Source organism: Silene latifolia, chromosome 5, assembly GCF_048544455.1.
Source record: "Silene latifolia isolate original U9 population chromosome 5, ASM4854445v1, whole genome shotgun sequence".
In the NCBI taxonomy this organism is placed as follows: Eukaryota; Viridiplantae; Streptophyta; class Magnoliopsida; order Caryophyllales; family Caryophyllaceae; genus Silene; species Silene latifolia.
The window spans coordinates 67,727,931-67,740,987 of NC_133530.1; the positions used below are offsets into that span (position 1 = coordinate 67,727,931).

At 34.9% G+C, this 13,057-nt stretch overlaps 2 long non-coding RNA genes across 2 annotated transcripts; both read left to right on the plus strand.

The window, feature by feature from the left end:
- Positions 1 to 669: 669 nt before the first annotated feature.
- LOC141657492 (uncharacterized) lies at positions 670 to 2,161 on the plus strand. Its single transcript, XR_012548775.1, has 2 exons — positions 670 to 1,049; positions 1,187 to 2,161. It is a non-coding gene; the product is annotated as an uncharacterized LOC141657492 (long non-coding RNA).
- A 7,164-nt stretch (positions 2,162 to 9,325) lies between these two features.
- Positions 9,326 to 11,557, plus strand: LOC141657493 (uncharacterized). Its single transcript, XR_012548776.1, has 3 exons — positions 9,326 to 9,779; positions 10,058 to 10,094; positions 11,110 to 11,557. It is a non-coding gene; the product is annotated as an uncharacterized LOC141657493 (long non-coding RNA).
- Positions 11,558 to 13,057: the final 1,500 nt, after the last annotated feature.

The following is a 13,057-nucleotide window of genomic DNA, read 5'->3' on the forward strand; positions in this document are numbered from 1 at the left end:
CACGAGATAGTCTCTTAGTTTTAAGCGCAAGTTGAATTCAATTATTAATGAAAATATTTTTCTATTTTTCAACTTCGTATGTTTTAAAAACGTAGATCCTTCTACTTGTGTTATATGAACTCAATTAATGGAGGATTTTAGAATTGTTAATTGACGTTATACAAACTTGATGAACATAGGATTTCGTCATTTCGACATACAAGTACCAATTTTCGGGCGCAATGAAGTATATATAGAGAATGATAATTGTACTTCACATCACCAACGTAGTATATTATAACTAAATTCACCGCACTTCAGTTCTACTCTATTCATCTTAGCAAATTTCAATTCAGTTCACTTTCAATCAGCTCATTTCAGCTCAATTCAGTTCATTCAGCTCCATCCAGTTCAAAAGAATCGTTATATAATATTCTAACAAGTGACTCGTGCAGTAACGTTTTTTAATACATAAAAAAAAGATACAAAAGACTTAACCAATCGGCCCGTGCATCGCACGGGCATTAAATATAGTGTATATATATACATATATATATATATATATATATATACATATATATATATATACATATATATACATATATATACATATATACATATATATACATATATACATATATACATATATACATATATATACATATATACATATATATACATATATATATATATAGAGAGAGAGAGAGACGGGATCTCGTGAGTTTGGTTCTTATGGTGAGTTGTGAGTTTGTGTGCTCACAAATCTCAGCCCTTGGATGAAAGGAAAACAGATGGCTGAGATTAAAATCTAATAATTCCCATCCTCTGCCAATTCGAGCTCCATACTCACACGCCACCATAATTCATTCTCTGCATCTCAATCGACACACCAGCAGCAGCCGCTCCTCGATCTCTTCAATATACATCCTTCACGAGCAGCCACCATCGTCGTTCAATCACCGTCGACCCCACTTCACTCAAAACACCGTGGCCAGCCGTCCTGCATCAGCACTTAACTCGGAATCGAAACCGAGTGCGAAATCAGCCATCTCTTTTCCAAACATACTAAAGCAAGAGTCTTCCACCGGCTACTTTTCTTTATCTCTCAAATTCCCCCAAATTTTACCCCTCAAATCCACAATTTGTTTTTACAATTCTCATTTATTTTCTTAATTTCTCAAACTAATTACTTAATTGAATTCAACAGAGGCGTAGAGCATTTCCACCGGTTGAAGTCCGTTTACATCGTGCCTGCTCCTGATGCACTGGACGGCTGATTTCAATAGTGCCGAGCTCGATTGTGGGTCTGAAATTGTTGATGCGGTTGTGTAGATTGGTGGCCTGATATGGTGATTTTGGTGACCATTGGTATCGGGTTTCGGTGCCACAATCAAATAATGGAGACTCGAATTGGGTTCATTTCTGGGTTGCCTGCTTGTTTTAGATTGGTGACAAAGAAGTTGGGCTCGGTTTCAGTGCCGAGATGAGATGAAGCTATGGTGGCAGCAGGTCTCGGCTTTCATGGTGGTTGAAACTGGGTTGCGGGTGAGTAGGTTGATGGTGGTTGAAACTGGTTTGCGGGTGAGTAGGTTGATAGTTTAATGGTGACTCGATTTTTGGGATGGTCAGGGGAGCTAGGTCGGAGAGGATTTAGAGGTATGAGATGCTGATGTATGTGGTGGTGTCGATGCCGCGTTGTTGCTGCTGGTTAGTGTAGTACGCCAGTCGATTGAGGTTGGCCAAGCGATGGTGGCTCGTGGGCAGTGTTCGGAACTCGGAAGTAGTGATGATTCCAAATATGATGATTCTGATGATGATGAGGTCGACTCAAATGGTGACGACGAAGATGATGAAGACGCCGAGGATGAAGAAGGTGAAAAAAATAAGCAACTACCATCATTGAAAAAGAAGTGAGATACAAAATCTTACAATTTTGCTCTGTTCTTCTTTTCCATCTTTTTTTTCTAGAGATTCATCATTGGGTGGGGGTTTTGGGATGTGTTATGTTAGGGCTTGGATGTTAGTCTCTTTTGCTTTTTGTTATGGCTACAGAGTTTTAGAAATGTCAAAGAAGATAGTAGTGAGCCTACTTGAGCTTCTGATAGTAGTGAACCACCATCTTCTTTTGTAAGTTCTATTCTTGACGTGTTGCTTATTTATTCATGTTCGTCTCTTTTGCTTATTTGTAAAATGGAAGATGAAATTAGTTAATTATTGAAGAGAAAAAAGAGAACAAGTAAAGGAGAGGAGAGATGAGGGAGGATTCAGGATTGTGGTTATGGATTTTTACTCTTTTTCAATTCACTCACTCACGAGCTAGGTGAAAGACCAAAACGGACACTTTGACTTTTATTAATTTTATTACGACATTTTATTACGGACGCGTGATACTAAGATCCTGAAATTTAAGACACTTTACACGCTTATTTAAACTTAATAAAATATATATTTTATGGTTATAAATAACGAATGATTTTATTTTTTTAATGTATTTGATATTAAATTTAAATAAGTGAAGGTAAACTTTGACCTTGACTATAACTAACTCTCATTTTTTAGCCAAACTCATCTTCTAATTAATCTCTTTTGACATTTTATTGCTCGTCTAAACTATAACATGTTTAGGCAGGTGTCCGACGAGTGTCGGGTGTCCGGGTGTCGGACACGGTGTCGGACACGGGACGGCTACTTAGGAGGAGTGTCCGTGCTACCTAGCTCACGAGTCAAGAGTGAGTAGTGATGATTGATAAGTGAGTCAAGTTGGAAAAAGTAGCTAACACTTCCCCCATTTATGTGTTTTATTTTATTTATAGGCCTTTTTTTGTCTCTCGTAGATGTCCCACCTTATGATGTATACAGTGGTGAATTACTGCGAGTTATTTTATACATGTGAAAGTGAGGCTAATTGGAATAACACCAAAGTAATAACACAATAGCAACAAAATAACAATGAAATGACAAGTGATAAAAAAAAGTAGTAAAACAAATCAAAGTGACACCGGAATAACATCACAATAACACCAGAATAACAATACCACCAGAATAACAGCACAATAACACGTGGTAAAAAAACAAGTAAAAAAAAAGAGTAAAAAAATCAAAGCAGTAAAAAAAATCAAAGTAACACCGGAATAACATCACAATAAATGAGAATAATAAAAGAGAATAACAAAGACAATAACACGGGGTAAAAAAAAAAAAAAAAATCAAAGTCGTAAGAAAAAATCAAAGTGGCACTTAGGAATAACATCACAATAACACAGGAATAACAAAGACAATAACATGCGGTAAAAAAAGAGTAAAAAAATCAAAGTAGTAAAAAAATCAAAGTGACAGGAATAACATTACAATAACAAAGAGAATAACAAAGACAATAACACGTGTAAGAAAAAAAAAAAAAAAAATCAAAGTCGTAAAAAAATCAAAATAACATTTGAGAATAACATCACAATAACACCGAATAACAACACAATAACATGCGGTAAAAAAGAGTAAAAAATCAAAGTAGTAAAAAAATCAAAGTAGTAAAAAATCAAAGTGACACCGGAATAAAATCACAATAATAAAATGAGAATAAAGAGAATAAAAAGACAATAACACGTGGTAAAAAAAAAAAAAAATCAAAGTCGTAAAAAAAAATCAAAGTAACAGCAGAATAACATCACAATAACAGCGGAATAACAATAACATGTGGTAAAAAAAAGAGAAAAAAAATCAAAGTCGTAAAAAAAAATCAAAGTAAAAAAAGCACAATAACAACATAATAACACGAGGTAAAAAAATAAGAGCAAAAAAAAATTCAAGTAAAAAAAAATTGGCATAAAAAGAAAAAGAAAAAAAGGTAACATAATGAGAAAATTAGAGAAAACCATAAGAGAAAAAAAAAGTTGTAAAAAAAAAGCATAATAACACGAGGTAAAAAAAAGGAGATAAAAAAAATTAAAGTAAAAAAAATAAATAGAGTAGCACTAGAAAAAAGAGAAAATAAGTAAATGACGTAAGATTAGATCTTGGCCATTCATCCCTAATATAATCCAATGGCTGAGATTTGTGAGCACACAAACTCACAACTCACCATAAGAAACCAAACTCACAAGATCCTATCTCTCTCTCTCTCTCTCTCTCTCTCTCTCTCTCTCTCTCTCTCTCTCTCTCTATATATATATATATATATATATATATATATATATATATATATATATATATATATATATATATATATATATATATATATATATAGTATTAGGATCAAGAAAGTCCATGTCTTACATTTGAGTCCATAAGTCCTCCTTAGAGCCCTTGGATGGGGAAGTTGGATGTTTGAGATTGAAAGAAAAAAAAAAGAGGGTTTAATTAGCTAATATTCCACTCTCTCTCTACATATACTAATTAATCCCTAACTAATCCTAATTATCCACTAATTTAATATATATATACATTTCCACTCATTTACTTTCTCACTCATCTTTCACAATTTCAATAATCTCATCTCTCTAAAACCTAAATATTAAAAAAAACCCAACAAATTACTCCCTTTTTTCTTCCTCACAACCCACCACCTACCCTACCGCCGCACGCCACCCGAACCCGAGATCTGCACCCTCAAGCACCTCGACACCCTCACTCTCACGCACCTCGACACCCTCACCCCACCGCACCGAAACCACACTACACCACACGACCCCCAGAACGCCTCCACCCCAGATCGCCTCCACCCACCACCACGATCGACAACACCATCCCACCCACCACCACCGAAACCACCCCACCACCCTTCCCCATCCTAGAGATGCCGCCTGCTGCCACCCTCCCTCAACCTCTCCGCCTCACTGCCTCGCACCACCCTCGCCACCTCCCACCACCAACACCAACGTCCTTTTAATCTCTTATTTTCAGATCTGAAATACCGCCTCACAACACCTCACGACGGCAACATCATCACCACCATCGTCCTTTTAATCTCTCCGACAACATCATCAAACGAGTTTTTTAAAAATTTTGTGACTTGTTTTGTGTTTGCTTTTTTTTTTTTAATATTGTCGTTGTTGGCGTTTCAAAGTCGTGGTATTTAATATTGTTGTGAGATTTTTTAGTCATGGTTTTAATATTGTTGTGAGATCTTTCAAGTCATGGTTTTTTAAAATAAGAAGTGGTTGGTGGGGTTCAATTTTCACGTGAGTGTGTCATTAGTTTTGTGTTTCAGATCTTCTTTGTTTCTATTTTTTTTTTCTTTTTTTTATGATTTCATATTTTAAATATTGTCTATTAAATGTAACTTTGATAGATGATATTTAAAATTACTAAAATCTGAGTTTATGTGTTGTAGTCGGGGGTGTTAGAGATCGGTGTTCCTCAATGTTTTTAATTTTTTTTTTATTTTTTTTGGTTATTTTAGTTTATAGATCTTCAACAAATGAAGATAAATACTAAAATCTGAGTATATTGGTGTTTATGTGTAGATATTCAACAAATGAAGATGAAATACGCATGCCTCCTCTCCTTTCATTTTGTCTTGGTTTTTTATGTGTAGAGATGGTGTTTCTTACACCTTTTTCTTTTAAAATTACACTTTTCTCCATTAAAATTGCATTTTTTTCGGCTAAAATTACACTTTTTGTTGTTAGAATTACACTTTTTTCTGTTAGAATTACACTTTTTTCTGTTAAAATTACACTTTTCTCCATTAAAATTACACTTTTTTCTGTTAAAATTATACTTTTTTTCTGCTAGAATAACACTTTTTTCGGCTAAAATTACACTTTTTGTTGTTAGAATTACACTTTTTTCTGTTAGAATTACACTTTTTTCTGTTAGAATTACACTTTTCTCCATTAAAATTACACTTTTTTCTGTTAAAATCACACTTTTTGTTGTTAAAATTACACTTTTTTTCTGTTAGAATTACACTTTTTTCTGTTAAAATTACACTTTTCTCCATTAAAATTACACTTTTTTCTGTTAAAATTATACTTTTTTCTGCTAGAATAACACTTTTTTCGGCTAAAATTACACTTTTTGTTGTTAGAATTACACTTTTTTCTGTTAGAATTACACTTTTTTCTGTTAAAATTATACTTTTTTCTTCTAGAATAACACTTTTTTTCTGCTAGAATAACACTATTGGACTAATGTTACACTCTCCATGGACTTGGTCATATTCTCATATTCTCATTGGACTAATGTTACACTCTTAATGGACTTAAATTATACTTTTCTGGACTAAAATTACACTTTTCTGGACTAAAATAACACTCTCATTGGACTGAAATTACATTTGCCTGGACTAAAAAAATACTTTCCTGGACTAAAATAACACTCTCATTGGACTGAAATTACACTTTCCTTGACTAAAATAACACTTTTTGTCGTTAAAATAACACTCGAAAAATGCTAAAATTACAATAAGTTGTGATAAAATTACAAAAATTTAAAATATTATTCGTCAAAATCAGTCAAAAAAGACTGAAGTTAAACTCGTAAGACGCAAAATTCTCGTAAACATTCATTAAAATTACAAATTTCAAAAGAATATCCGTCAAAACCGCTACGCAGATTAAAGTTACACTTTTTGCTGTTAGAATTACACTCGTAAAATCCTAAAATGTCGAAAATTTGTCTAAAAAAAAAACGGAAAAAAACTGAAACTGGAAAAGTGTTAACAAAATTTTCATAAACTTTGAAGTATAAGATAAATGGTGGTGTTAATTGTGTATGATAATGAATTAGTAAATGTATTATTAAAACTAGAGAGAGAAGTGAATTAATTAGTGTTAAGTGTGTTTCTTACTTTCAATCTCAAGCATCCACCAAGCATGATCTAAGGGATATGGGAGGGACTTATGGACTCAAAAGATATGAAGGACTTATTTGAACTTGACACTATATATATATATATATATATATATATATATTTCTATATAGGGTCGGGGTCAGGTGCGAACTAAAGTACGGTGCGAACCGTACGAACTGATTAATTAAACCAATCCAAGCGTGCTTTATTATCTCTATACCTAGAACAAACAATTCAACAGTAATTTCGATCGCCTCCCATTGCAAACACCTGAATTTGATTACCTCCCACCACAAACAGTCGGCCTCCACTTCCACCGTCGGCCGCCACTTCCTCCACCGCTTCTGCCACCTAGATTCTCGTCGACGACGCTTCCCAACAACGGATTTCCGTTTATCATAGAAAAAAGGTTAGCTTCAATTCTTATTTTAATCTTTCAATCTGTTCAATTGTAAAGATTTAAGTAGTTTTATGAGAAATCATAAGATTATAATAAAAAAAGTTTGATCTTTAGCTATGAATTCTAATAAAAAATTATGGTTTATAAAACTTGGTAATTACAAATTGGGTTTGTTATTGGTGAGCTGTGCTTATACGAATATAAACCGAAAACTGAAAATGTGCTCACACAAGTATAATTGCAGGTTGGAATCATACCTTGGCTAATTTTGTGCACTCGAGTGAGCAAGCTCTTCTAGACTTCCAATCAGCCAGCTCATACAAGTATAATTGCAGGTTGGAATCATATCTTAATGTCATGAGTTATTGTATTATCACAAGAATCACGGTCAGTTTGGTTCGGCACATAAGGCGACTTACAATCAATCACTCTTCTAGACTTTCAGTAAACATTTTTTTAGCAATGCTAGAAGTGTCATGATTTGATTAGGCGTCCCGATTTCCCGTCCTAAGTATAGGATACCCATCCCTCTCGTTTGATCCCGTTATGTTGGTAGATACGAACCTTTAGTAGGCTAGATACACTCGCTTAAGTTGCTAGATACATACTTTTTACTTGAGGAAAACTAGATCATTTTTACGAGTTAGATACATACCCTTAGCTAACTAGATACACTTTTTAAAGTTGTAAATACATACCTTTAGGTAGCTAGATACACTCCTATAAGCTAGATACACTCCTCTACCTTGCTAGATACATACATCTACCTTACTAGATACACGCCTTTAACAAGTTAGATACACTTGTTTTCCTTACTAGATACACATCTCTAACAAGCTAGATACACGCCTCTACCTTGCTAGATACACGTCTTTAACAAATTAGATACACTTGTTTACCTTACTAGATGCACATCTCTAGCAAGCTAGAGACACTCCTTTACCTTGCTAGATACGGACCTTTACTTGCTAGAGGTATAACACAAATGAATGGTCAAAAGTTAGTCTCAACTTGGAAAGCTTGGCATGTCCAGCACAAGAAAAATGCATAATGAGTTAATGTTAGGCCCCGCTTAGTCTTTGTGCTTTGCATTTGGTCGACTTGATGCAATGTCAACTAGTTCATTTGGGGTTTAGTCGATTAGTGGTACTAGTGTACTACTCATGACCTAAGGTTTGAAGTTGTTCGAACTTATGGCTCCCTTTGGAACATTTTTTTAGTTTTATTTCGATGCTTTTAGTTGGGATTTAAACTTGTGACACATTCATTAAGTCCGCGACCGGCGGACAGCGGTAATCACATCCGATGCTCCATGACTCTTGCATAATTCCATTCTTTATATGTCGTCCCAATATAACTTTGGTGGTCAATGATATCAACTTTGATCGTTAAGTTCTCCAAGCATAAGAATAGATTCACTGAAAGATAAGCCTCAGTTGAATCATCAAAGCAAACGTCTTCATATAGTCATTTAAAAAATAAGTCCTAACTAATGTATATTGATACTCTGTATGTATTAAAGTTGATGCCTGTTGACCATTAGATGATTAAAGTGAAATGGGGACAATAGAAATGGAATTGAGGGAATATATAGTCTTTTCGATTTGCAAATTGCTGATAGTCATTCTATTTCTAGTTGTACTATATAATTCAGGAAGTTTGAAATTTTCTCGACTATCCGTTGCCTGAGAATATAATTGTGCCTTTTTTCGGTTAATGGTTGTTGAACCTAGTGACCACTGTTGCGGACATTTTGGTTATGAACGACCCTCACGTAAGTTGGTGTGAAGTCGGGTATTCGGTCTTTGGATATGAATTAGATACGGAGTATATTACTTCATACTTCGTTTTTGGTGGCTCCCTCACAGAGGTATAACACAAATGAATGGTTTCCTGCAATGATTTGCATCCTCCTTTTCAACTCTCTGTATAGTACCGTCTCATCATAAGATGGTCATGCTCTATCCTGGTACACATACTTGCTGATTTGGTCTTTAGTCACCGTGTCCTGTTGGGATGACTTCTTAAGCACGATCTAATATAATTGTACCTCCCTTTTTCTTACCAAGTGCTACAGTTTACTTGGATGGAGTGATCCGAGCAGAGGGAGGATGTAATCTCCCTTATTCCGATAGTATGTTAGGACAAAGGGTTAGTTTTCAAGTGGTCTACTTGCAATTTTCTAATTTGTTGTCATGTGAATGTCCTGGGCGGTGTGCACAGATGCGGGTATGTTTGTTCTAAGAGAGAGGAGAATCCATGTGACCCAAGAGGACTTTGAGATGGCAGTGGCTAAGGTCATGAAGAAGGATACCGACAAAAACATGTCCCGCAAGTCAAGTGGAAGTAGGCGCTTGCGATGGTGTCCGGTGTCGAGAGGGAGACACCCTTATCGTGCTTCCTTGTAATCAACCAACCACCACCACCCTTCTTACCTATAAAGTAAAGGAGTGTATTTTTTCCAATTAACCCCTTTTCCTTTCCTATTCCGTACTCTCCCCGACCTCCCTTCGCTCTCCTCTCTCATCACTTATCCTCACTCACTGTCGCGCCGCCGGCAGCGAGATACGACGACACCGGCGACACGGTGTTGGCGCATCTCCATCTTCGGTGACGTATCTTCGGTCACCATGACCTCCATTTTTTCCCTTTTCTCCACCGGTGAACACCACCAGCAATTTATTTCTCCAGTTCATCGGCGATTAATAATAAATCCACTAATTAATTTCGCCGTTATACATCATACAGATCTCCGGCATTAACTTCATTTGATCGCCATGTCGGCTTTTTTTTCTATCCTTTCATTATTTTTTTCTTTCTCTCTAATTAGGTTTATATTACGTTTTTGAAATGATGAAATTATTGTTGTTGAAATTGCGAAAATGCAGGAGATTTTGCGGACGATATTTGGATCGAATATTTGAGGTATGGTTTTGAATCGTAAAATGATCTGGATGATTAGCTAAGTTTGAATTATAGCTTGTTTTGTTGAAATTTGAGGTTGGTGTGGATGGAATGCATAATTAATTGATGGCTTTATTCAAGATTTTGATGCACTTTGCTTAATCGAGATGAAATATAGTTATTTGTCCGAGACTAAAGCTGAAACTATCTTTGTCTTTTTCTTTGTTGATGCTCATATGATGGGTGTGTTTAAGCTTTAGATGTCCTTATGATGGAATTACATTAGGACATTGCCCAAAACGATCTATTAGTCATGAACCCTTTGATACGACTTAGTTAGGTTCAGTCATCAACTAGAGTTTAGAGTACGTTCGGTTTCAGATACGAGTTAGTTAGGTTCAGTCATCAACAATGATGGTTAGATGTGGAGAATGCAATGAGAATGGATTAATTCACTGCCCTCTTTGCTCTTCTATTACTTTATCACTTGTGTATGTTTTATCACAAATTCTGCCAGTTTTGACATGAAACCATTTCCGATACTATTCAGTCTCTCTTTAAGGATGTCCAAAGGGTCTTGAGGTCCGCATTTCTAAGATCATCGGAGATCTTGGAGGTACACTGACTTGCGATGGTATTCATTTCCGAAAGTAACAACAGCTCATTTTCTTGTTCAACTGTCTCCATTTTCGGATACTGATTATTGGGTTTTACTGAAATTAAATCGTTTTTGGTATATGATGTATGATTACGTATGTAAATAAACAATCATGGAAAAATAATGTATAGATTATTACTACTACCCAGATGAGTTGACTAAATTTTCTCTTATCATATGCTTTTGGCTTCCAATGATTCCTGAACAAACTGGTTCTTTGCAACAAGTATGGTAGTTGTCGAACATTCTTTGTATCGTATGCTCTCTTTTGTCTTGCGTTGTTTCTAGTTTGAACCTTTGAACCTAATCGTTAGATAACTTTTTTTTTAATCTAATCGAATTGACGAATTTCAAGTGTCGTACGTTTTTTTGTCATAGGTTTTGAGGTAGAGTATGCCGGGCAAAAGAAAAAAAACTCGATTCGGTATTGAGCTGAGATGTAGGTGGTGCACGACGGTTGTAGTCCGAGACACTGTCTCTGACGCGGGGCTGTTCGATGGTGGTCGAAGGACTGCAGGGGAGGTGCCAACCAAAGGAGTGCAAGGGTGCGAGTTCCGAGATGGAAGTGTAGTTGCTGCTGATTTGTTCAATTAGTGAACAAATCAAAGTAAGGATATCTTAGTTTCTCGTCTTTGATATTCTCTGTGGTGGTATTTCAGATCACTGCCTTAGTGTTGCATTTGTAATCAAGTTACGATTTTTGGAGCACTTAATGACTATTTTCGGTTTTTGGAAAAGGAACTAGTTCTTTGTACGCATTTCTTGCTTTTTTTGTAATCTAATTTAATGAATCTAATTTAATCCAAGAGGGGAAGTTAACCAAGGTTTTTCAGAGTTTGTTAGTATGTGCAAACATCACTTTTGAACATGTACAGCAGTCCTTCGAACTAGTTGTTAGTATGTGCAAACATCACTTTTGAACATGTACTCGAGTTTTAAGGATGTCAGTTCTGCTCACAAAGTGTTTAAGAATATGCAGGTGAAGGATGTCACTGCCTGGAACTCGATGTTGGATACATATACTTGTAACGGCCACATACGAAGCGGAAAAAGTTGTATGAGTCGGTAGCCGTTGAAAGACGTCATCTCTTTTAATATCATGATAAATTATAAGGACCACGTATAATGATGAGTATCTAGCAAAAGATGTGTATCTAATAAGGTAAAGGAGTGTATCTAGCTTGCTAAAGATGTATATCTAGCAAGATAAATAAGAGTATCTAGTAATATAAAGGAGTATATCTAGCAAGGTAAAGACGTGTATCTAGCAATATAAAGACGTGTATCTAGAAATATAAAGGAATGTATCTAGCAAAAGTAATAAGTGTATCTAACATGCGAGAGATGTGTATCTAGGAAGGTAAATGAGTCAATCTAACTTCCTAGAGATATGTATCTAGTAAGGTAAATGAGTCTATCTAGCAATTTAAAGGAGTGTATCTACATAACTAGAGGTATGTATCTAGTAACTTAAAAGAATGTATCTAGCTAAGAAGGTACTTTAAAGTGTGTGTGATCAGAGTTAGCTTGAGCAACGAGCATGTCACTCTATATATAGTGGCTGGTTGATATTTGCATCCTAACGTCCAAAGTTTGGTCAAATGTATCTAAAGGAGAATTTATAGTTGTATTTTATTTTAAGTTGAATTAATACATATCTGAATTATTCAACAATTTAACATATTATGTAAATTAGCACTTCAGAAATGTTTATCTAGCATGTTAGAGATATGTATTTAGAAATCTAAAGAAGTGTATCTATCTTGCTAAAAGTATGTATCTATAATTTAAAGAAGTGTATCTAAAATTTAAAGAATGTATCTAGTAACTTACAGAAGTGTATTTAACAACTTAAAAAAGTATATCTATCCTAAAGTACGATGAGAAAGGGTTTTGAAGGTCAAGGTCAACCCCAAGACCCTCAAAACAAACAAAATTTAATCAAATTAGGTCCTTGAGCAACACAAATGTTCAAAATATCGTCTTCATAATATAATTAGTAATATTCAACTTTGAAGATTAATAGGAATAAAACTACGTGACGTAATTTACTAGAATTAACAAAATCAAATTAATAATTTATAAACTCAACTCGACTCTAAACTATTCCAATTAAGAAACTAATAAAGTGAAAGTAAGGGTCGAACTCAAGAGAAGGACTTATTAACAATAGTAAAGGAGTGTATCTAGCAAGATAAATGTACGTATCTAACCGGTAAATGAGTGTATCATCAAAGATTAAGTAAATAGTCCTAATACACAACCCATTTTATAGAGTACCACTAAGTAGTAGTCTAATACGTAAGAACAAAACTTGAACTAATAT